We start from the raw sequence: 20,850 nt of genomic DNA, 5'->3' as shown, positions 1-20,850 counted from the left end.
GGAACAGGACTGCAGGCCCCGGCCCTTCCCACCTCCTCCTCCTCCTCCTCCTCCTCCCCCCCGCCCCGCCCCCACAGGGCACAGGGCTCAGAGACACCTCAGACTCTTGCTACCCAAAGTGCAAAGGGCATCAGTTGCTCCTCCAACCCCCCCACCACCGCCCAGCAGACCACGTTGTCCAGCCAGCCCCCGGGCCTCCCTGGGGTGCCCAGCACAAAAGTGCAGACACCCACCGGACCCTCAGTCTCAGTTTTCGGAGGTTTTTGCCACTCTAAGGACCCGCAGGCCAGCTGGGCCTTCGGGCAGGACAGAGAGCCCCGGAATCCGACGTGGAGAGCTGCGTGTACGTCCCCATCAGGAGGCGGTCCCCACCTCCGCGGCTCTCCCCTTGCGGGGAGCGGCAGCCCAGCCGGCAGCCGCAGGGCCTCAGGGAAGACACCAGGCTGGGCCCCCGCGGCACAGCGGGGGCGCGTCCCCCGCACTCACGCGACTTAGGGACGGCTGCTGGAGACTGCTGCGGCCACCCTGCTGCCGGGTTTCTGGAGGGCTTCCTGGAAGCAGCATCCACACCAAGCCCTTGGAAGGCCCAGGCGACGGAGGAGCCGGTCAGGCAGGGGCCGAGGACGGTGAGAGGCCGGGCGGGAAGGAGCGTGTCAGGCAGGGGCAGAGGACGGTGACCGGCCGGGCGGGGAGGAGCCGGTCAGGCGGGGGCCCAGGACAGTGACGGGCCTGGCCGGGGAGGAGTGCGTCAGGCAGGGGCAGAGGAGACGGGCTGGGTAAGGGTTAGGGTTACAGTTAGGGCACAATTCACAATCCCAAAGACGTGGAAGCGACCCGAGTGCCCATCCATCCAGGAGTGCATCAATAAAATGTGGCGCGTGGACACCACGGAGTGCCATTCGGCTGTGAGGAGCAGCGGTGAGAGGGCGCCTCTCGTGTTCTCCTGGCCAGAGCTGGAACCCGTTCCAGTAAACCAAGTATCCCAAGAATGGACACACGAGCACCACGTGAGCGCGCTCACCAGCAAATTGGTACGAACGGATGGACGCCTAAGTGGACAGAGAGGAATCACCTTCATCGGGTGGGTGTCGGGCGGGTGGGGGGAGGGGAGGGGCATACACATCCTTAGGCATGGGGTGGGTGCGCACCGACTGGGGGATGGGCGCACTTGAAGCTCTGACCCGAGGGGGGAGGCTTGGAGAGGGCAAGGCACCCGACCTTAACATTGGTACCCCCACAATACGCTGGAACAACATGAGAGGTATATGAATAAGAACACAGGGGGGGCCGGGCGCGGTGGCTCACGCCTGTAATCCTAGCTCTCTGGGAGGCCGAGGCGGGCGGATTGCTCCAGGTCAGGAGTTCGAAACCAGCCTGAGCAAGAGCGAGACCCCGTCTCTACTAAAAATAGAAAGAAATTAATTGGCCAACTAATATATATAGAAAAACACAGCCGGGCGTGGTGGTGCATGCCTGTAGTCCCAACTACTCGGGAGGCTGAGGCAGCAGGATTGCTTGAGCCCGGAGATTGAGGTTGCTGTGAGCTAGGCTGACGCCATGGCACTCACTCTAGCCTGGGCAGCAAAACGAGACTCTGTCTCAAAAAAAAAAAAAAAAAAAGAACACAGGGGGGAGGGCGGCACGGGCAACACATGTCACCTGAATACTTGTACTCCCATCATCTGCTTGAAAAGAGAGAGAAAAGAAAATGCAATCCTAGAGGTAAGAGACACTTTTTAAAAATAATGAATCCGAAGAGAAAAGTAAAAGGAGGCCTGTGGAGCAGGTCTGGGTGTGACTCCGGATCCCCCAACATCAGGTGCCACCACCAAAGTTTCCTGCGTGTAGCCCATAGAACCCCAAAATCAACGGGACGAGTTCTGGTCACATACTCCCTCAAAATGACATCCTGGCCTTCTTCTGGAACTCCCTCCCCTCTCAGACTCTCAAGGTTTCCTCCAGCGTGTCGGTTCCCACAGAGCAGACCTTTGGTCTGAGACCTGACAGTCCAGATGCCACGCATGCTGCCGCGTGGCGGCGGTGTCGAGGCTTGGGACAAGAGGAGGCCCCACGGTGCGGGCTGGGGCGCCAGGCACCGCGCGGGCGCTGAGGGTGGGGGTGACCCCCACCCCGGGCCGCCGCCGCGCTCCCAGAAAGGGGACAGAACAAGAGGCAAGAAAAAAAAAAAAAAAAAGCAGCAGCCTGTGGCACCCGGTATTCCCAGGCGGTCTCCCATCCAAGTACTAACCAGGCCCGACCCTGCTTAGCTTCCGAGACCAGACGAGATCGGGGGCGTTCAGGGTGGTGTGGCCCTAGACGGCGGCGGAGGGCGCCCCTGCCCCGCTCGAGAAGCCGAGCCTCTCTGGGCTTCCCCGCCGCCGCCTCCCGCCCCAGGCCCCGCGCCGGGCCGGGCCGGGCTGGTTGAGTTCGCCGGCCGGGTCCCGCTGGCTCCCAGGGACGGGGGTGATGGGCGGGGCGGGGCGGGGCGGGGCGGGGTGGGGGGCTGTCTCTCTATACACACACACACACACTCACACTCACTCACACTCACACAAGATGCGCCTCCACGGCTGGACTCGCCAAGGTGGAGCCCTCCCAGCCCCCCTCGTCTCCTCGCCCGGCCTCCTTCACCTACCCGCTGCCCACCCCCAGCGCGTCGCTGCCGCTGACTGCGCAGGCGCGGGACGCTCGCCCTTTGACCCCAGCCAGGGGCCGCCCTCCCCCACAACCCCTTTCAGCTGCGCCCCCCCCTCGCCCTGTGGGTGGGCTGCCGCCTATTCCCCCGGGCCAGGGCTGGGGCACAGCCAGTGTATGGGGCGTCTCTCTCTGGGGATGTGTCCCATGGGTGGGGTGGGGTGGCGTGGTTTGGGGGGCGCTGAAGAAATCAGTCCCCTCCATCTCCTACCTCTGGAAAACGCCCAAGCCCGTGGAGAACTGCCGGCACCGCTTCGTGGGGGCCGGGACCCTCCTCCGTGTCCTCCTGTGGCCCAGTCCAAGGGGCCTGGGCCTGGCCGGGGCTGCATTGGACCCCGACCACCCTGGCGTGTGGACTCGCTAAAAATCGGCCATTAGATATTGGATTCCAGCTTCCTGGAGGTCATTTCACTAATGAGTGCACCGGAAAGAGTTTCCTAATCCATCTGTGAGGGTGGCAACTGAAAGAGAATTTTAAAGCTGACAGAATAGGCGAGGGAAGGCATAGGAGATTTCCACACCCAGCAAGGAAGACTGTCCCGAAATGGAAGAAAGAAACGAGCAAACAGAGACACCGGTAGCCCGCCCGGAAAAGAGTCTGCCCCTGAGAGAAAGCACCCTGACCAGGTTCACCCGTGGGTGGGTGGCGAGCTAGCGGCATTCAGAAGAGCGAGGCCCGCAGTCTGTGCGGAAGACACCTGCGCTCGGGTGTGTGTGGCGGCGCGATTCCCAAGCAGCTCTAGACGTTAAACCCAGGAGAAGCCAGGGAGTTCCCAACGCCCCAGGTGTCCTCAGCCCACGACTGGCTGCTGTGGGAATGCGAAGCCCGGCTCCTTGTCTCAGAGCGGGGTTCCCAGGAGGATCAGGCTGAAGCTGGGACTTGGCCTCAAAGTGTCCCCTCGCATGGCCACCCCCTTCCCCTTCCTGCTCCTCTACTCCTGGTGCCCCTCCATCCAGGGGCCAGACCTTAAAGAGTCACCGCAAGAGAATCCTGGTCCCAAAGGAGCCTTCTGGGGGACCGGTGCTGAGAGAGGTTGTGGGCATGGTCCGCTGGGGCTCTGCCCGACCCAGGGCTGAGAGATGCCACCTCCCAGCTCTGGGTCCCTGCAGGAAGTGTTGGCAAGCACAGGGCCGGTCCTCCAAAGGCCCAGGTGCAGGGAGCCCAGGCCAAGCAGCCTGTGGAAGAAGCCACTTGCCGTGCCACCCCCGGGAACAGGACTGCAGGCCCCGGCCCTTCCCACCTCCTCCTCCTCCTCCTCCTCCTCCCCCCCGCCCCGCCCCCACAGGGCACAGGGCTCAGAGACACCTCAGACTCTTGCTACCCAAAGTGCAAAGGGCATCAGTTGCTCCTCCAACCCCCCCACCACCGCCCAGCAGACCACGTTGTCCAGCCAGCCCCCGGGCCTCCCTGGGGTGCCCAGCACAAAATTGCAGACACCCACCGGACCCTCAGTCTCAGTTTTCGGAGGTTTTTGCCACTCTAAGGACCCGCAGGCCAGCTGGGCCTTCGGGCAGGACAGAGAGCCCCGGAATCCGACGTGGAGAGCTGCGTGTACGTCCCCATCAGGAGGCGGTCCCCACCTCCGCGGCTCTCCCCTTGCGGGGAGCGGCAGCCCAGCCGGCAGCCGCAGGGCCTCAGGGAAGACACCAGGCTGGGCCCCCGCGGCACAGCGGGGGCGCGTCCCCCGCACTCACGCGACTTAGGGACGGCTGCTGGAGACTGCTGCGGCCACCCTGCTGCCGGGTTTCTGGAGGGCTTCCTGGAAGCAGCATCCACACCAAGCCCTTGGAAGGCCCAGGCGACGGAGGAGCCGGTCAGGCAGGGGCCGAGGACGGTGAGAGGCCGGGCGGGAAGGAGCGTGTCAGGCAGGGGCAGAGGACGGTGACCGGCCGGGCGGGGAGGAGCCGGTCAGGCGGGGGCCCAGGACAGTGACGGGCCTGGCCGGGGAGGAGTGCGTCAGGCAGGGGCAGAGGAGACGGGCTGGGTAAGGGTTAGGGTTACAGTTAGGGCACAATTCACAATCCCAAAGACGTGGAAGCGACCCGAGTGCCCATCCATCCAGGAGTGCATCAATAAAATGTGGCGCGTGGACACCACGGAGTGCCATTCGGCTGTGAGGAGCAGCGGTGAGAGGGCGCCTCTCGTGTTCTCCTGGCCAGAGCTGGAACCCGTTCCAGTAAACCAAGTATCCCAAGAATGGACACACGAGCACCACGTGAGCGCGCTCACCAGCAAATTGGTACAAACGGATGGACGCCTAAGTGGACAGAGAGGAATCACCTTCATCGGGTGGGTGTCGGGCGGGTGGGGGGAGGGGAGGGGCATACACATCCATTAGGCATGGGGTGGGTGCGCACCGACTGGGGGATGGGCGCACTTGAAGCTCTGACCCGAGGGGGGAGGCTTGGAGAGGGCAAGGCACCCGACCTTAACATTGGTACCCCCACAATACGCTGGAACAACATGAGAGGTATATGAATAAGAACACAGGGGGGGCCGGGCGCGGTGGCTCACGCCTGTAATCCTAGCTCTCTGGGAGGCCGAGGCGGGCGGATTGCTCCAGGTCAGGAGTTCGAAACCAGCCTGAGCAAGAGCGAGACCCCGTCTCTACTAAAAATAGAAAGAAATTAATTGGCCAACTAATATATATAGAAAAACACAGCCGGGCGTGGTGGTGCATGCCTGTAGTCCCAACTACTCGGGAGGCTGAGGCAGCAGGATTGCTTGAGCCCGGAGATTGAGGTTGCTGTGAGCTAGGCTGACGCCATGGCACTCACTCTAGCCTGGGCAGCAAAACGAGACTCTGTCTCAAAAAAAAAAAAAAAAAAAGAACACAGGGGGGAGGGCGGCACGGGCAACACATGTCACCTGAATACTTGTACTCCCATCATCTGCTTGAAAAGAGAGAGAAAAGAAAATGCAATCCTAGAGGTAAGAGACACTTTTTAAAAATAATGAATCCGAAGAGAAAAGTAAAAGGAGGCCTGTGGAGCAGGTCTGGGTGTGACTCCGGATCCCCCAACATCAGGTGCCACCACCAAAGTTTCCTGCGTGTAGCCCATAGAACCCCAAAATCAACGGGACGAGTTCTGGTCACATACTCCCTCAAAATGACATCCTGGCCTTCTTCTGGAACTCCCTCCCCTCTCAGACTCTCAAGGTTTCCTCCAGCGTGTCGGTTCCCACAGAGCAGACCTTTGGTCTGAGACCTGACAGTCCAGATGCCACGCATGCTGCCGCGTGGCGGCGGTGTCGAGGCTTGGGACAAGAGGAGGCCCCACGGTGCGGGCTGGGGCGCCAGGCACCGCGCGGGCGCTGAGGGTGGGGGTGACCCCCACCCCGGGCCGCCGCCGCGCTCCCAGAAAGGGGACAGAACAAGAGGCAAGAAAAAAAAAAAAAAAAGCAGCAGCCTGTGGCACCCGGTATTCCCAGGCGGTCTCCCATCCAAGTACTAACCAGGCCCGACCCTGCTTAGCTTCCGAGACCAGACGAGATCGGGGGCGTTCAGGGTGGTGTGGCCCTAGACGGCGGCGGAGGGCGCCCCTGCCCCGCTCGAGAAGCCGAGCCTCTCTGGGCTTCCCCGCCGCCGCCTCCCGCCCCAGGCCCCGCGCCGGGCCGGGCCGGGCTGGTTGAGTTCGCCGGCCGGGTCCCGCTGGCTCCCAGGGACGGGGGTGATGGGCGGGGCGGGGCGGGGCGGGGCGGGGTGGGGGGCTGTCTCTCTATACACACACACACACACTCACACTCACTCACACTCACACAAGATGCGCCTCCACGGCTGGACTCGCCAAGGTGGAGCCCTCCCAGCCCCCCTCGTCTCCTCGCCCGGCCTCCTTCACCTACCCGCTGCCCACCCCCAGCGCGTCGCTGCCGCTGACTGCGCAGGCGCGGGACGCTCGCCCTTTGACCCCAGCCAGGGGCCGCCCTCCCCCACAACCCCTTTCAGCTGCGCCCCCCCCCTCGCCCTGTGGGTGGGCTGCCGCCTATTCCCCCGGGCCAGGGCTGGGGCACAGCCAGTGTATGGGGCGTCTCTCTCTGGGGATGTGTCCCATGGGTGGGGTGGGGTGGCGTGGTTTGGGGGGCGCTGAAGAAATCAGTCCCCTCCATCTCCTACCTCTGGAAAACGCCCAAGCCCGTGGAGAACTGCCGGCACCGCTTCGTGGGGGCCGGGACCCTCCTCCGTGTCCTCCTGTGGCCCAGTCCAAGGGGCCTGGGCCTGGCCGGGGCTGCATTGGACCCCGACCACCCTGGCGTGTGGACTCGCTAAAAATCGGCCATTAGATATTGGATTCCAGCTTCCTGGAGGTCATTTCACTAATGAGTGCACCGGAAAGAGTTTCCTAATCCATCTGTGAGGGTGGCAACTGAAAGAGAATTTTAAAGCTGACAGAATAGGCGAGGGAAGGCATAGGAGATTTCCACACCCAGCAAGGAAGACTGTCCCGAAATGGAAGAAAGAAACGAGCAAACAGAGACACCGGTAGCCCGCCCGGAAAAGAGTCTGCCCCTGAGAGAAAGCACCCTGACCAGGTTCACCCGTGGGTGGGTGGCGAGCTAGCGGCATTCAGAAGAGCGAGGCCCGCAGTCTGTGCGGAAGACACCTGCGCTCGGGTGTGTGTGGCGGCGCGATTCCCAAGCAGCTCTAGACGTTAAACCCAGGAGAAGCCAGGGAGTTCCCAACGCCCCAGGTGTCCTCAGCCCACGACTGGCTGCTGTGGGAATGCGAAGCCCGGCTCCTTGTCTCAGAGCGGGGTTCCCAGGAGGATCAGGCTGAAGCTGGGACTTGGCCTCAAAGTGTCCCCTCGCATGGCCACCCCCTTCCCCTTCCTGCTCCTCTACTCCTGGTGCCCCTCCATCCAGGGGCCAGACCTTAAAGAGTCACCGCAAGAGAATCCTGGTCCCAAAGGAGCCTTCTGGGGGACCGGTGCTGAGAGAGGTTGTGGGCATGGCCCGCTGGGGCTCTGCCCGACCCAGGGCTGAGAGATGCCACCTCCCAGCTCTGGGTCCCTGCAGGAAGTGTTGGCAAGCACAGGGCCGGTCCTCCAAAGGCCCAGGTGCAGGGAGCCCAGGCCAAGCAGCCTGTGGAAGAAGCCACTTGCCGTGCCACCCCGGGAACAGGACTGCAGGCCCCGGCCCTTCCCACCTCCTCCTCCTCCTCCTCCTCCTCCCCCCCGCCCCGCCCCCACAGGGCACAGGGCTCAGAGACACCTCAGACTCTTGCTACCCAAAGTGCAAAGGGCATCAGTTGCTCCTCCAACCCCCCCACCACCGCCCAGCAGACCACGTTGTCCAGCCAGCCCCCGGGCCTCCCTGGGGTGCCCAGCACAAAAGTGCAGACACCCACCGGACCCTCAGTCTCAGTTTTCGGAGGTTTTTGCCACTCTAAGGACCCGCAGGCCAGCTGGGCCTTCGGGCAGGACAGAGAGCCCCGGAATCCGACGTGGAGAGCTGCGTGTACGTCCCCATCAGGAGGCGGTCCCCACCTCCGCGGCTCTCCCCTTGCGGGGAGCGGCAGCCCAGCCGGCAGCCGCAGGGCCTCAGGGAAGACACCAGGCTGGGCCCCCGCGGCACAGCGGGGGCGCGTCCCCCGCACTCACGCGACTTAGGGACGGCTGCTGGAGACTGCTGCGGCCACCCTGCTGCCGGGTTTCTGGAGGGCTTCCTGGAAGCAGCATCCACACCAAGCCCTTGGAAGGCCCAGGCGACGGAGGAGCCGGTCAGGCAGGGGCCGAGGACGGTGAGAGGCCGGGCGGGAAGGAGCGTGTCAGGCAGGGGCAGAGGACGGTGACCGGCCGGGCGGGGAGGAGCCGGTCAGGCGGGGGCCCAGGACAGTGACGGGCCTGGCCGGGGAGGAGTGCGTCAGGCAGGGGCAGAGGAGACGGGCTGGGTAAGGGTTAGGGTTACAGTTAGGGCACAATTCACAATCCCAAAGACGTGGAAGCGACCCGAGTGCCCATCCATCCAGGAGTGCATCAATAAAATGTGGCGCGTGGACACCACGGAGTGCCATTCGGCTGTGAGGAGCAGCGGTGAGAGGGCGCCTCTCGTGTTCTCCTGGCCAGAGCTGGAACCCGTTCCAGTAAACCAAGTATCCCAAGAATGGACACACGAGCACCACGTGAGCGCGCTCACCAGCAAATTGGTACGAACGGATGGATGCCTAAGTGGACAGAGAGGAATCACCTTCATCGGGTGGGTGTCGGGCGGGTGGGGGGAGGGGAGGGGCATACACATCCATTAGGCATGGGGTGGGTGCGCACCGACTGGGGGATGGGCGCACTTGAAGCTCTGACCCGAGGGGGGAGGCTTGGAGAGGGCAAGGCACCCGACCTTAACATTGGTACCCCCACAATACGCTGGAACAACATGAGAGGTATATGAATAAGAACACAGGGGGGGCCGGGCGCGGTGGCTCACGCCTGTAATCCTAGCTCTCTGGGAGGCCGAGGCGGGCGGATTGCTCCAGGTCAGGAGTTCGAAACCAGCCTGAGCAAGAGCGAGACCCCGTCTCTACTAAAAATAGAAAGAAATTAATTGGCCAACTAATATATATAGAAAAACACAGCCGGGCGTGGTGGTGCATGCCTGTAGTCCCAACTACTCGGGAGGCTGAGGCAGCAGGATTGCTTGAGCCCGGAGATTGAGGTTGCTGTGAGCTAGGCTGACGCCATGGCACTCACTCTAGCCTGGGCAGCAAAACGAGACTCTGTCTCAAAAAAAAAAAAAAAAAAGAACACAGGGGGGAGGGCGGCACGGGCAACACATGTCACCTGAATACTTGTACTCCCATCATCTGCTTGAAAAGAGAGAGAAAAGAAAATGCAATCCTAGAGGTAAGAGACACTTTTTAAAAATAATGAATCCGAAGAGAAAAGTAAAAGGAGGCCTGTGGAGCAGGTCTGGGTGTGACTCCGGATCCCCCAACATCAGGTGCCACCACCAAAGTTTCCTGCGTGTAGCCCATAGAACCCCAAAATCAACGGGACGAGTTCTGGTCACATACTCCCTCAAAATGACATCCTGGCCTTCTTCTGGAACTCCCTCCCCTCTCAGACTCTCAAGGTTTCCTCCAGCGTGTCGGTTCCCACAGAGCAGACCTTTGGTCTGAGACCTGACAGTCCAGATGCCACGCATGCTGCCGCGTGGCGGCGGTGTCGAGGCTTGGGACAAGAGGAGGCCCCACGGTGCGGGCTGGGGCGCCAGGCACCGCGCGGGCGCTGAGGGTGGGGGTGACCCCCACCCCGGGCCGCCGCCGCGCTCCCAGAAAGGGGACAGAACAAGAGGCAAGAAAAAAAAAAAAAAAAGCAGCAGCCTGTGGCACCCGGTATTCCCAGGCGGTCTCCCATCCAAGTACTAACCAGGCCCGACCCTGCTTAGCTTCCGAGACCAGACGAGATCGGGGGCGTTCAGGGTGGTGTGGCCCTAGACGGCGGCGGAGGGCGCCCCTGCCCCGCTCGAGAAGCCGAGCCTCTCTGGGCTTCCCCGCCGCCGCCTCCCGCCCCAGGCCCCGCGCCGGGCCGGGCCGGGCTGGTTGAGTTCGCCGGCCGGGTCCCGCTGGCTCCCAGGGACGGGGGTGATGGGCGGGGCGGGGCGGGGCGGGGCGGGGTGGGGGGCTGTCTCTCTATACACACACACACACACTCACACTCACTCACACTCACACAAGATGCGCCTCCACGGCTGGACTCGCCAAGGTGGAGCCCTCCCAGCCCCCCTCGTCTCCTCGCCCGGCCTCCTTCACCTACCCGCTGCCCACCCCCAGCGCGTCGCTGCCGCTGACTGCGCAGGTGCGGGACGCTCGCCCTTTGACCCCAGCCAGGGGCCGCCCTCCCCCACAACCCCTTTCAGCTGCGCCCCCCCCCTCGCCCTGTGGGTGGGCTGCCGCCTATTCCCCCGGGCCAGGGCTGGGGCACAGCCAGTGTATGGGGCGTCTCTCTCTGGGGATGTGTCCCATGGGTGGGGTGGGGTGGCGTGGTTTGGGGGGCGCTGAAGAAATCAGTCCCCTCCATCTCCTACCTCTGGAAAACGCCCAAGCCCGTGGAGAACTGCCGGCACCGCTTCGTGGGGGCCGGGACCCTCCTCCGTGTCCTCCTGTGGCCCAGTCCAAGGGGCCTGGGCCTGGCCGGGGCTGCATTGGACCCCGACCACCCTGGCGTGTGGACTCGCTAAAAATCGGCCATTAGATATTGGATTCCAGCTTCCTGGAGGTCATTTCACTAATGAGTGCACCGGAAAGAGTTTCCTAATCCATCTGTGAGGGTGGCAACTGAAAGAGAATTTTAAAGCTGACAGAATAGGCGAGGGAAGGCATAGGAGATTTCCACACCCAGCAAGGAAGACTGTCCCGAAATGGAAGAAAGAAACGAGCAAACAGAGACACCGGTAGCCCGCCCGGAAAAGAGTCTGCCCCTGAGAGAAAGCACCCTGACCAGGTTCACCCGTGGGTGGGTGGCGAGCTAGCGGCATTCAGAAGAGCGAGGCCCGCAGTCTGTGCGGAAGACACCTGCGCTCGGGTGTGTGTGGCGGCGCGATTCCCAAGCAGCTCTAGACGTTAAACCCAGGAGAAGCCAGGGAGTTCCCAACGCCCCAGGTGTCCTCAGCCCACGACTGGCTGCTGTGGGAATGCGAAGCCCGGCTCCTTGTCTCAGAGCGGGGTTCCCAGGAGGATCAGGCTGAAGCTGGGACTTGGCCTCAAAGTGTCCCCTCGCATGGCCACCCCCTTCCCCTTCCTGCTCCTCTACTCCTGGTGCCCCTCCATCCAGGGGCCAGACCTTAAAGAGTCACCGCAAGAGAATCCTGGTCCCAAAGGAGCCTTCTGGGGGACCGGTGCTGAGAGAGGTTGTGGGCATGGCCCGCTGGGGCTCTGCCCGACCCAGGGCTGAGAGATGCCACCTCCCAGCTCTGGGTCCCTGCAGGAAGTGTTGGCAAGCACAGGGCCGGTCCTCCAAAGGCCCAGGTGCAGGGAGCCCAGGCCAAGCAGCCTGTGGAAGAAGCCACTTGCCGTGCCACCCCGGGAACAGGACTGCAGGCCCCGGCCCTTCCCACCTCCTCCTCCTCCTCCTCCTCCTCCCCCCCGCCCCGCCCCCACAGGGCACAGGGCTCAGAGACACCTCAGACTCTTGCTACCCAAAGTGCAAAGGGCATCAGTTGCTCCTCCAACCCCCCCACCACCGCCCAGCAGACCACGTTGTCCAGCCAGCCCCCGGGCCTCCCTGGGGTGCCCAGCACAAAAGTGCAGACACCCACCGGACCCTCAGTCTCAGTTTTCGGAGGTTTTTGCCACTCTAAGGACCCGCAGGCCAGCTGGGCCTTCGGGCAGGACAGAGAGCCCCGGAATCCGACGTGGAGAGCTGCGTGTACGTCCCCATCAGGAGGCGGTCCCCACCTCCGCGGCTCTCCCCTTGCGGGGAGCGGCAGCCCAGCCGGCAGCCGCAGGGCCTCAGGGAAGACACCAGGCTGGGCCCCCGCGGCACAGCGGGGGCGCGTCCCCCGCACTCACGCGACTTAGGGACGGCTGCTGGAGACTGCTGCGGCCACCCTGCTGCCGGGTTTCTGGAGGGCTTCCTGGAAGCAGCATCCACACCAAGCCCTTGGAAGGCCCAGGCGACGGAGGAGCCGGTCAGGCAGGGGCCGAGGACGGTGAGAGGCCGGGCGGGAAGGAGCGTGTCAGGCAGGGGCAGAGGACGGTGACCGGCCGGGCGGGGAGGAGCCGGTCAGGCGGGGGCCCAGGACAGTGACGGGCCTGGCCGGGGAGGAGTGCGTCAGGCAGGGGCAGAGGAGACGGGCTGGGTAAGGGTTAGGGTTACAGTTAGGGCACAATTCACAATCCCAAAGACGTGGAAGCGACCCGAGTGCCCATCCATCCAGGAGTGCATCAATAAAATGTGGCGCGTGGACACCACGGAGTGCCATTCGGCTGTGAGGAGCAGCGGTGAGAGGGCGCCTCTCGTGTTCTCCTGGCCAGAGCTGGAACCCGTTCCAGTAAACCAAGTATCCCAAGAATGGACACACGAGCACCACGTGAGCGCGCTCACCAGCAAATTGGTACGAACGGATGGATGCCTAAGTGGACAGAGAGGAATCACCTTCATCGGGTGGGTGTCGGGCGGGTGGGGGGAGGGGAGGGGCATACACATCCATTAGGCATGGGGTGGGTGCGCACCGACTGGGGGATGGGCGCACTTGAAGCTCTGACCCGAGGGGGGAGGCTTGGAGAGGGCAAGGCACCCGACCTTAACATTGGTACCCCCACAATACGCTGGAACAACATGAGAGGTATATGAATAAGAACACAGGGGGGGCCGGGCGCGGTGGCTCACGCCTGTAATCCTAGCTCTCTGGGAGGCCGAGGCGGGCGGATTGCTCCAGGTCAGGAGTTCGAAACCAGCCTGAGCAAGAGCGAGACCCCGTCTCTACTAAAAATAGAAAGAAATTAATTGGCCAACTAATATATATAGAAAAACACAGCCGGGCGTGGTGGTGCATGCCTGTAGTCCCAACTACTCGGGAGGCTGAGGCAGCAGGATTGCTTGAGCCCGGAGATTGAGGTTGCTGTGAGCTAGGCTGACGCCATGACACTCACTCTAGCCTGGGCAGCAAAACGAGACTCTGTCTCAAAAAAAAAAAAAAAAAAAGAACACAGGGGGGAGGGCGGCACGGGCAACACATGTCACCTGAATACTTGTACTCCCATCATCTGCTTGAAAAGAGAGAGAAAAGAAAATGCAATCCTAGAGGTAAGAGACACTTTTTAAAAATAATGAATCCGAAGAGAAAAGTAAAAGGAGGCCTGTGGAGCAGGTCTGGGTGTGACTCCGGATCCCCCAACATCAGGTGCCACCACCAAAGTTTCCTGCGTGTAGCCCATAGAACCCCAAAATCAACGGGACGAGTTCTGGTCACATACTCCCTCAAAATGACATCCTGGCCTTCTTCTGGAACTCCCTCCCCTCTCAGACTCTCAAGGTTTCCTCCAGCGTGTCGGTTCCCACAGAGCAGACCTTTGGTCTGAGACCTGACAGTCCAGATGCCACGCATGCTGCCGCGTGGCGGCGGTGTCGAGGCTTGGGACAAGAGGAGGCCCCACGGTGCGGGCTGGGGCGCCAGGCACCGCGCGGGCGCTGAGGGTGGGGGTGACCCCCACCCCGGGCCGCCGCCGCGCTCCCAGAAAGGGGACAGAACAAGAGGCAAGAAAAAAAAAAAAAAAAGCAGCAGCCTGTGGCACCCGGTATTCCCAGGCGGTCTCCCATCCAAGTACTAACCAGGCCCGACCCTGCTTAGCTTCCGAGACCAGACGAGATCGGGGGCGTTCAGGGTGGTGTGGCCCTAGACGGCGGCGGAGGGCGCCCCTGCCCCGCTCGAGAAGCCGAGCCTCTCTGGGCTTCCCCGCCGCCGCCTCCCGCCCCAGGCCCCGCGCCGGGCCGGGCCGGGCTGGTTGAGTTCGCCGGCCGGGTCCCGCTGGCTCCCAGGGACGGGGGTGATGGGCGGGGCGGGGCGGGGCGGGGCGGGGTGGGGGGCTGTCTCTCTATACACACACACACACACTCACACTCACTCACACTCACACAAGATGCGCCTCCACGGCTGGACTCGCCAAGGTGGAGCCCTCCCAGCCCCCCTCGTCTCCTCGCCCGGCCTCCTTCACCTACCCGCTGCCCACCCCCAGCGCGTCGCTGCCGCTGACTGCGCAGGCGCGGGACGCTCGCCCTTTGACCCCAGCCAGGGGCCGCCCTCCCCCACAACCCCTTTCAGCTGCGCCCCCCCCCTCGCCCTGTGGGTGGGCTGCCGCCTATTCCCCCGGGCCAGGGCTGGGGCACAGCCAGTGTATGGGGCGTCTCTCTCTGGGGATGTGTCCCATGGGTGGGGTGGGGTGGCGTGGTTTGGGGGGCGCTGAAGAAATCAGTCCCCTCCATCTCCTACCTCTGGAAAACGCCCAAGCCCGTGGAGAACTGCCGGCACCGCTTCGTGGGGGCCGGGACCCTCCTCCGTGTCCTCCTGTGGCCCAGTCCAAGGGGCCTGGGCCTGGCCGGGGCTGCATTGGACCCCGACCACCCTGGCGTGTGGACTCGCTAAAAATCGGCCATTAGATATTGGATTCCAGCTTCCTGGAGGTCATTTCACTAATGAGTGCACCGGAAAGAGTTTCCTAATCCATCTGTGAGGGTGGCAACTGAAAGAGAATTTTAAAGCTGACAGAATAGGCGAGGGAAGGCATAGGAGATTTCCACACCCAGCAAGGAAGACTGTCCCGAAATGGAAGAAAGAAACGAGCAAACAGAGACACCGGTAGCCCGCCCGGAAAAGAGTCTGCCCCTGAGAGAAAGCACCCTGACCAGGTTCACCCGTGGGTGGGTGGCGAGCTAGCGGCATTCAGAAGAGCGAGGCCCGCAGTCTGTGCGGAAGACACCTGCGCTCGGGTGTGTGTGGCGGCGCGATTCCCAAGCAGCTCTAGACGTTAAACCCAGGAGAAGCCAGGGAGTTCCCAACGCCCCAGGTGTCCTCAGCCCACGACTGGCTGCTGTGGGAATGCGAAGCCCGGCTCCTTGTCTCAGAGCGGGGTTCCCAGGAGGATCAGGCTGAAGCTGGGACTTGGCCTCAAAGTGTCCCCTCGCATGGCCACCCCCTTCCCCTTCCTGCTCCTCTACTCCTGGTGCCCCTCCATCCAGGGGCCAGACCTTAAAGAGTCACCGCAAGAGAATCCTGGTCCCAAAGGAGCCTTCTGGGGGACCGGTGCTGAGAGAGGTTGTGGGCATGGCCCGCTGGGGCTCTGCCCGACCCAGGGCTGAGAGATGCCACCTCCCAGCTCTGGGTCCCTGCAGGAAGTGTTGGCAAGCACAGGGCCGGTCCTCCAAAGGCCCAGGTGCAGGGAGCCCAGGCCAAGCAGCCTGTGGAAGAAGCCACTTGCCGTGCCACCCCGGGAACAGGACTGCAGGCCCCGGCCCTTCCCACCTCCTCCTCCTCCTCCTCCTCCTCCCCCCCGCCCCGCCCCCACAGGGCACAGGGCTCAGAGACACCTCAGACTCTTGCTACCCAAAGTGCAAAGGGCATCAGTTGCTCCTCCAACCCCCCCACCACCGCCCAGCAGACCACGTTGTCCAGCCAGCCCCCGGGCCTCCCTGGGGTGCCCAGCACAAAAGTGCAGACACCCACCGGACCCTCAGTCTCAGTTTTCGGAGGTTTTTGCCACTCTAAGGACCCGCAGGCCAGCTGGGCCTTCGGGCAGGACAGAGAGCCCCGGAATCCGACGTGGAGAGCTGCGTGTACGTCCCCATCAGGAGGCGGTCCCCACCTCCGCGGCTCTCCCCTTGCGGGGAGCGGCAGCCCAGCCGGCAGCCGCAGGGCCTCAGGGAAGACACCAGGCTGGGCCCCCGCGGCACAGCGGGGGCGCGTCCCCCGCACTCACGCGACTTAGGGACGGCTGCTGGAGACTGCTGCGGCCACCCTGCTGCCGGGTTTCTGGAGGGCTTCCTGGAAGCAGCATCCACACCAAGCCCTTGGAAGGCCCAGGCGACGGAGGAGCCGGTCAGGCAGGGGCCGAGGACGGTGAGAGGCCGGGCGGGAAGGAGCGTGTCAGGCAGGGGCAGAGGACGGTGACCGGCCGGGCGGGGAGGAGCCGGTCAGGCGGGGGCCCAGGACAGTGACGGGCCTGGCCGGGGAGGAGTGCGTCAGGCAGGGGCAGAGGAGACGGGCTGGGTAAGGGTTAGGGTTACAGTTAGGGCACAATTCACAATCCCAAAGACGTGGAAGCGACCCGAGTGCCCATCCATCCAGGAGTGCATCAATAAAATGTGGCGCGTGGACACCACGGAGTGCCATTCGGCTGTGAGGAGCAGCGGTGAGAGGGCGCCTCTCGTGTTCTCCTGGCCAGAGCTGGAACCCGTTCCAGTAAACCAAGTATCCCAAGAATGGACACACGAGCACCACGTGAGCGCGCTCACCAGCAAATTGGTACGAACGGATGGACGCCTAAGTGGACAGAGAGGAATCACCTTCATCGGGTGGGTGTCGGGCGGGTGGGGGGAGGGGAGGGGCATACACATCCATTAGGCATGGGGTGGGTGCGCACCGACTGGGGGATGGGCGCACTTGAAGCTCTGACCCGAGGGGGGAGGCTTGGAGAGGGCAAGGCACCCGACCTTAACATTGGTACCCCCACAATACGCTGGAACAACATGAGAGGTATATGAATAAGAACACAGGGGGGGCCGGGCGCGGTGGCTCACGCCTGTAATCCTAGCTCTCTGGGAGGCCGAGGCGGGCGGATTGCTCCAGGTCAGGAGTTCGAAACCAGCCTGAGCAAGAGCGAGACCCCGTCTCTACTAAAAATAGAAAGAAATTAATTGGCCAACTAATATATATAGAAAAACACAGCCGGGCGTGGTGGTGCATGCCTGTAGTCCCAACTACTCGGGAGGCTGAGGCAGCAGGATTGCTTGAGCCCGGAGATTGAGGTTGCTGTGAGCTAGGCTGACGCCATGGCACTCACTCTAGCCTGGGCAGCAAAACGAGACTCTGTCTCAAAAAAAAAAAAAAAAAAAGAACACAGGGGGGAGGGCGGCACGGGCAACACATGTCACCTGAATACTTGTACTCCCATCATCTGCTTGAAAAGAGAGAGAAAAGAAAATGCAATCCTAGAGGTAAGAGACACTTTTTAAAAATAATGAATCCGAAGAGAAAAGTAAAAGGAGGCCTGTGGAGCAGGTCTGGGTGTGACTCCGGATCCCCCAACATCAGGTGCCACCACCAAAGTTTCCTGCGTGTAGCCCATAGAACCCCAAAATCAACGGGACGAGTTCTGGTCACATACTCCCTCAAAATGACATCCTGGCCTTCTTCTGGAACTCCCTCCCCTCTCAGACTCTCAAGGTTTCCTCCAGCGTGTCGGTTCCCACAGAGCAGACCTTTGGTCTGAGACCTGACAGTCCAGATGCCACGCATGCTGCCGCGTGGCGGCGGTGTCGAGGCTTGGGACAAGAGGAGGCCCCACGGTGCGGGCTGGGGCGCCAGGCACCGCGCGGGCGCTGAGGGTGGGGGTGACCCCCACCCCGGGCCGCCGCCGCGCTCCCAGAAAGGGGACAGAACAAGAGGCAAGAAAAAAAAAAAAAAAAAGCAGCAGCCTGTGGCACCCGGTATTCCCAGGCGGTCTCCCATCCAAGTACTAACCAGGCCCGACCCTGCTTAGCTTCCGAGACCAGACGAGATCGGGGGCGTTCAGGGTGGTGTGGCCCTAGACGGCGGCGGAGGGCGCCCCTGCCCCGCTCGAGAAGCCGAGCCTCTCTGGGCTTCCCCGCCGCCGCCTCCCGCCCCAGGCCCCGCGCCGGGCCGGGCCGGGCTGGTTGAGTTCGCCGGCCGGGTCCCGCTGGCTCCCAGGGACGGGGGTGATGGGCGGGGCGGGGCGGGGCGGGGCGGGGTGGGGGGCTGTCTCTCTATACACACACACACACACTCACACTCACTCACACTCACACAAGATGCGCCTCCACGGCTGGACTCGCCAAGGTGGAGCCCTCCCAGCCCCCCTCGTCTCCTCGCCCGGCCTCCTTCACCTACCCGCTGCCCACCCCCAGCGCGTCGCTGCCGCTGACTGCGCAGGCGCGGGACGCTCGCCCTTTGACCCCAGCCAGGGGCCGCCCTCCCCCACAACCCCTTTCAGCTGCGCCCCCCCCCTCGCCCTGTGGGTGGGCTGCCGCCTATTCCCCCGGGCCAGGGCTGGGGCACAGCCAGTGTATGGGGCGTCTCTCTCTGGGGATGTGTCCCATGGGTGGGGTGGGGTGGCGTGGTTTGGGGGGCGCTGAAGAAATCAGTCCCCTCCATCTCCTACCTCTGGAAAACGCCCAAGCCCGTGGAGAACTGCCGGCACCGCTTCGTGGGGGCCGGGACCCTCCTCCGTGTCCTCCTGTGGCCCAGTCCAAGGGGCCTGGGCCTGGCCGGGGCTGCATTGGACCCCGACCACCCTGGCGTGTGGACTCGCTAAAAATCGGCCATTAGATATTGGATTCCAGCTTCCTGGAGGTCATTTCACTAATGAGTGCACCGGAAAGAGTTTCCTAATCCATCTGTGAGGGTGGCAACTGAAAGAGAATTTTAAAGCTGACAGAATAGGCGAGGGAAGGCATAGGAGATTTCCACACCCAGCAAGGAAGACTGTCCCGAAATGGAAGAAAGAAACGAGCAAACAGAGACACCGGTAGCCCGCCCGGAAAAGAGTCTGCCCCTGAGAGAAAGCACCCTGACCAGGTTCACCCGTGGGTGGGTGGCGAGCTAGCGGCATTCAGAAGAGCGAGGCCCGCAGTCTGTGCGGAAGACACCTGCGCTCGGGTGTGTGTGGCGGCGCGATTCCCAAGCAGCTCTAGACGTTAAACCCAGGAGAAGCCAGGGAGTTCCCAACGCCCCAGGTGTCCTCAGCCCACGACTGGCTGCTGTGGGAATGCGAAGCCCGGCTCCTTGTCTCAGAGCGGGGTTCCCAGGAGGATCAGGCTGAAGCTGGGACTTGGCCTCAAAGTGTCCCCTCGCATGGCCACCCCCTTCCCCTTCCTGCTCCTCTACTCCTGGTGCCCCTCCATCCAGGGGCCAGACCTTAAAGAGTCACCGCAAGAGAATCCTGGTCCCAAAGGAGCCTTCTGGGGGACCGGTGCTGAGAGAGGTTGTGGGCATGGCCCGCTGGGGCTCTGCCCGACCCAGGGCTGAGAGATGCCACCTCCCAGCTCTGGGTCCCTGCAGGAAGTGTTGGCAAGCACAGGGCCGGTCCTCCAAAGGCCCAGGTGCAGGGAGCCCAGGCCAAGCAGCCTGTGGAAGAAGCCACTTGCCGTGCCACCCCGGGAACAGGACTGCAGGCCCCGGCCCTTCCCACCTCCTCCTCCTCCTCCTCCTCCTCCCCCCCGCCCCGCCCCCACAGGGCACAGGGCTCAGAGACACCTCAGACTCTTGCTACCCAAAGTGCAAAGGGCATCAGTTGCTCCTCCAACCCCCCCACCACCGCCCAGCAGACCACGTTGTCCAGCCAGCCCCCGGGCCTCCCTGGGGTGCCCAGCACAAAAGTGCAGACACCCACCGGACCCTCAGTCTCAGTTTTCGGAGGTTTTTGCCACTCTAAGGACCCGCAGGCCAGCTGGGCCTTCGGGCAGGACAGAGAGCCCCGGAATCCGACGTGGAGAGCTGCGTGTACGTCCCCATCAGGAGGCGGTCCCCACCTCCGCGGCTCTCCCCTTGCGGGGAGCGGCAGCCCAGCCGGCAGCCGCAGGGCCTCAGGGAAGACACCAGGCTGGGCCCCCGCGGCACAGCGGGGGCGCGTCCCCCGCACTCACGCGACTTAGGGACGGCTGCTGGAGACTGCTGCGGCCACCCTGCTGCCGGGTTTCTGGAGGGCTTCCTGGAAGCAGCATCCACACCAAGCCCTTGGAAGGCCCAGGCGACGGAGGAGCCGGTCAGGCAGGGGCCGAGGACGGTGAGAGGCCGGGCGGGAAGGAGCGTGTCAGGCAGGGGCAGAGGACGGTGACCGGCCGGGCGGGGAGGAGCCGGTCAGGCGGGGGCCCAGGACAGTGACGGGCCTGGCCGGGGAGGAGTGCGTCAGGCAGGGGCAGAGGAGACGGGCTGGGTAAGGGTTAGGGTTACAGTTAGGGCACAATTCACAATCCCAAAGACGTGGAAGCGACCCGAGTGCCCATCCATCCAGGAGTGCATCAATAAAATGTGGCGCGTGGACACCACGGAGTGCCATTCGGCTGTGAGGAGCAGCGGTGAGAGGGCGCCTCTCGTGTTCTCCTGGCCAGAGCTGGAACCCGTTCCAGTAAACCAAGTATCCCAAGAATGGACACACGAGCACCACGTGAGCGCGCTCACCAGCAAATTGGTACGAACGGATGGACGCCTAAGTGGACAGAGAGGAATCACCTTCATCGGGTGGGTGTCGGGCGGGTGGGGGGAGGGGAGGGGCATACACATCCATTAGGCATGGGGTGGGTGCGCACCGACTGGGGGATGGGCGCACTTGAAGCTCTGACCCGAGGGGGGAGGCTTGGAGAGGGCAAGGCACCCGACCTTAACATTGGTACCCCCACAATACGCTGGAACAACATGAGAGGTATATGAATAAGAACACAGGGGGGGCCGGGCGCGGTGGCTCACGCCTGTAATCCTAGCTCTCTGGGAGGCCG

At 63.2% G+C, this 20,850-nt stretch overlaps 5 non-coding genes across 5 annotated transcripts; all 5 read right to left on the bottom strand.

Moving 5' to 3' along the window:
- Nucleotides 1–2,199: 2,199 nt before the first annotated feature.
- LOC142867084 (5S ribosomal RNA) lies at nt 2,200–2,318 on the bottom strand. Its single transcript, XR_012916815.1, has one exon. It is a non-coding gene; the product is annotated as a 5S ribosomal RNA (ribosomal RNA).
- A 3,784-nt stretch (nt 2,319–6,102) lies between these two features.
- LOC142867083 (5S ribosomal RNA) lies at nt 6,103–6,221 on the bottom strand. The gene has a single exon (XR_012916814.1). It is a non-coding gene; the product is annotated as a 5S ribosomal RNA (ribosomal RNA).
- Nucleotides 6,222–10,004: 3,783 nt separating this feature from the next.
- LOC142867082 (5S ribosomal RNA) lies at nt 10,005–10,123 on the bottom strand. The gene has a single exon (XR_012916813.1). It is a non-coding gene; the product is annotated as a 5S ribosomal RNA (ribosomal RNA).
- A 3,784-nt stretch (nt 10,124–13,907) lies between these two features.
- On the bottom strand, nt 13,908–14,026 carry LOC142867081 (5S ribosomal RNA). Its single transcript, XR_012916812.1, has one exon. It is a non-coding gene; the product is annotated as a 5S ribosomal RNA (ribosomal RNA).
- Nucleotides 14,027–17,811: 3,785 nt separating this feature from the next.
- LOC142867080 (5S ribosomal RNA) lies at nt 17,812–17,930 on the bottom strand. The gene has a single exon (XR_012916811.1). It is a non-coding gene; the product is annotated as a 5S ribosomal RNA (ribosomal RNA).
- Nucleotides 17,931–20,850: the final 2,920 nt, after the last annotated feature.

The sequence above is a fragment of the Microcebus murinus genome, unplaced genomic scaffold (assembly GCF_040939455.1).
Source record: "Microcebus murinus isolate Inina unplaced genomic scaffold, M.murinus_Inina_mat1.0 scaf013_hap2_Mmur4.0, whole genome shotgun sequence".
In the NCBI taxonomy this organism is placed as follows: domain Eukaryota; kingdom Metazoa; phylum Chordata; class Mammalia; order Primates; family Cheirogaleidae; genus Microcebus; species Microcebus murinus.
The sequence above is the reverse complement of the archived record's forward strand: the minus strand, read 5'-3'. Positions and strand labels throughout refer to the sequence as shown.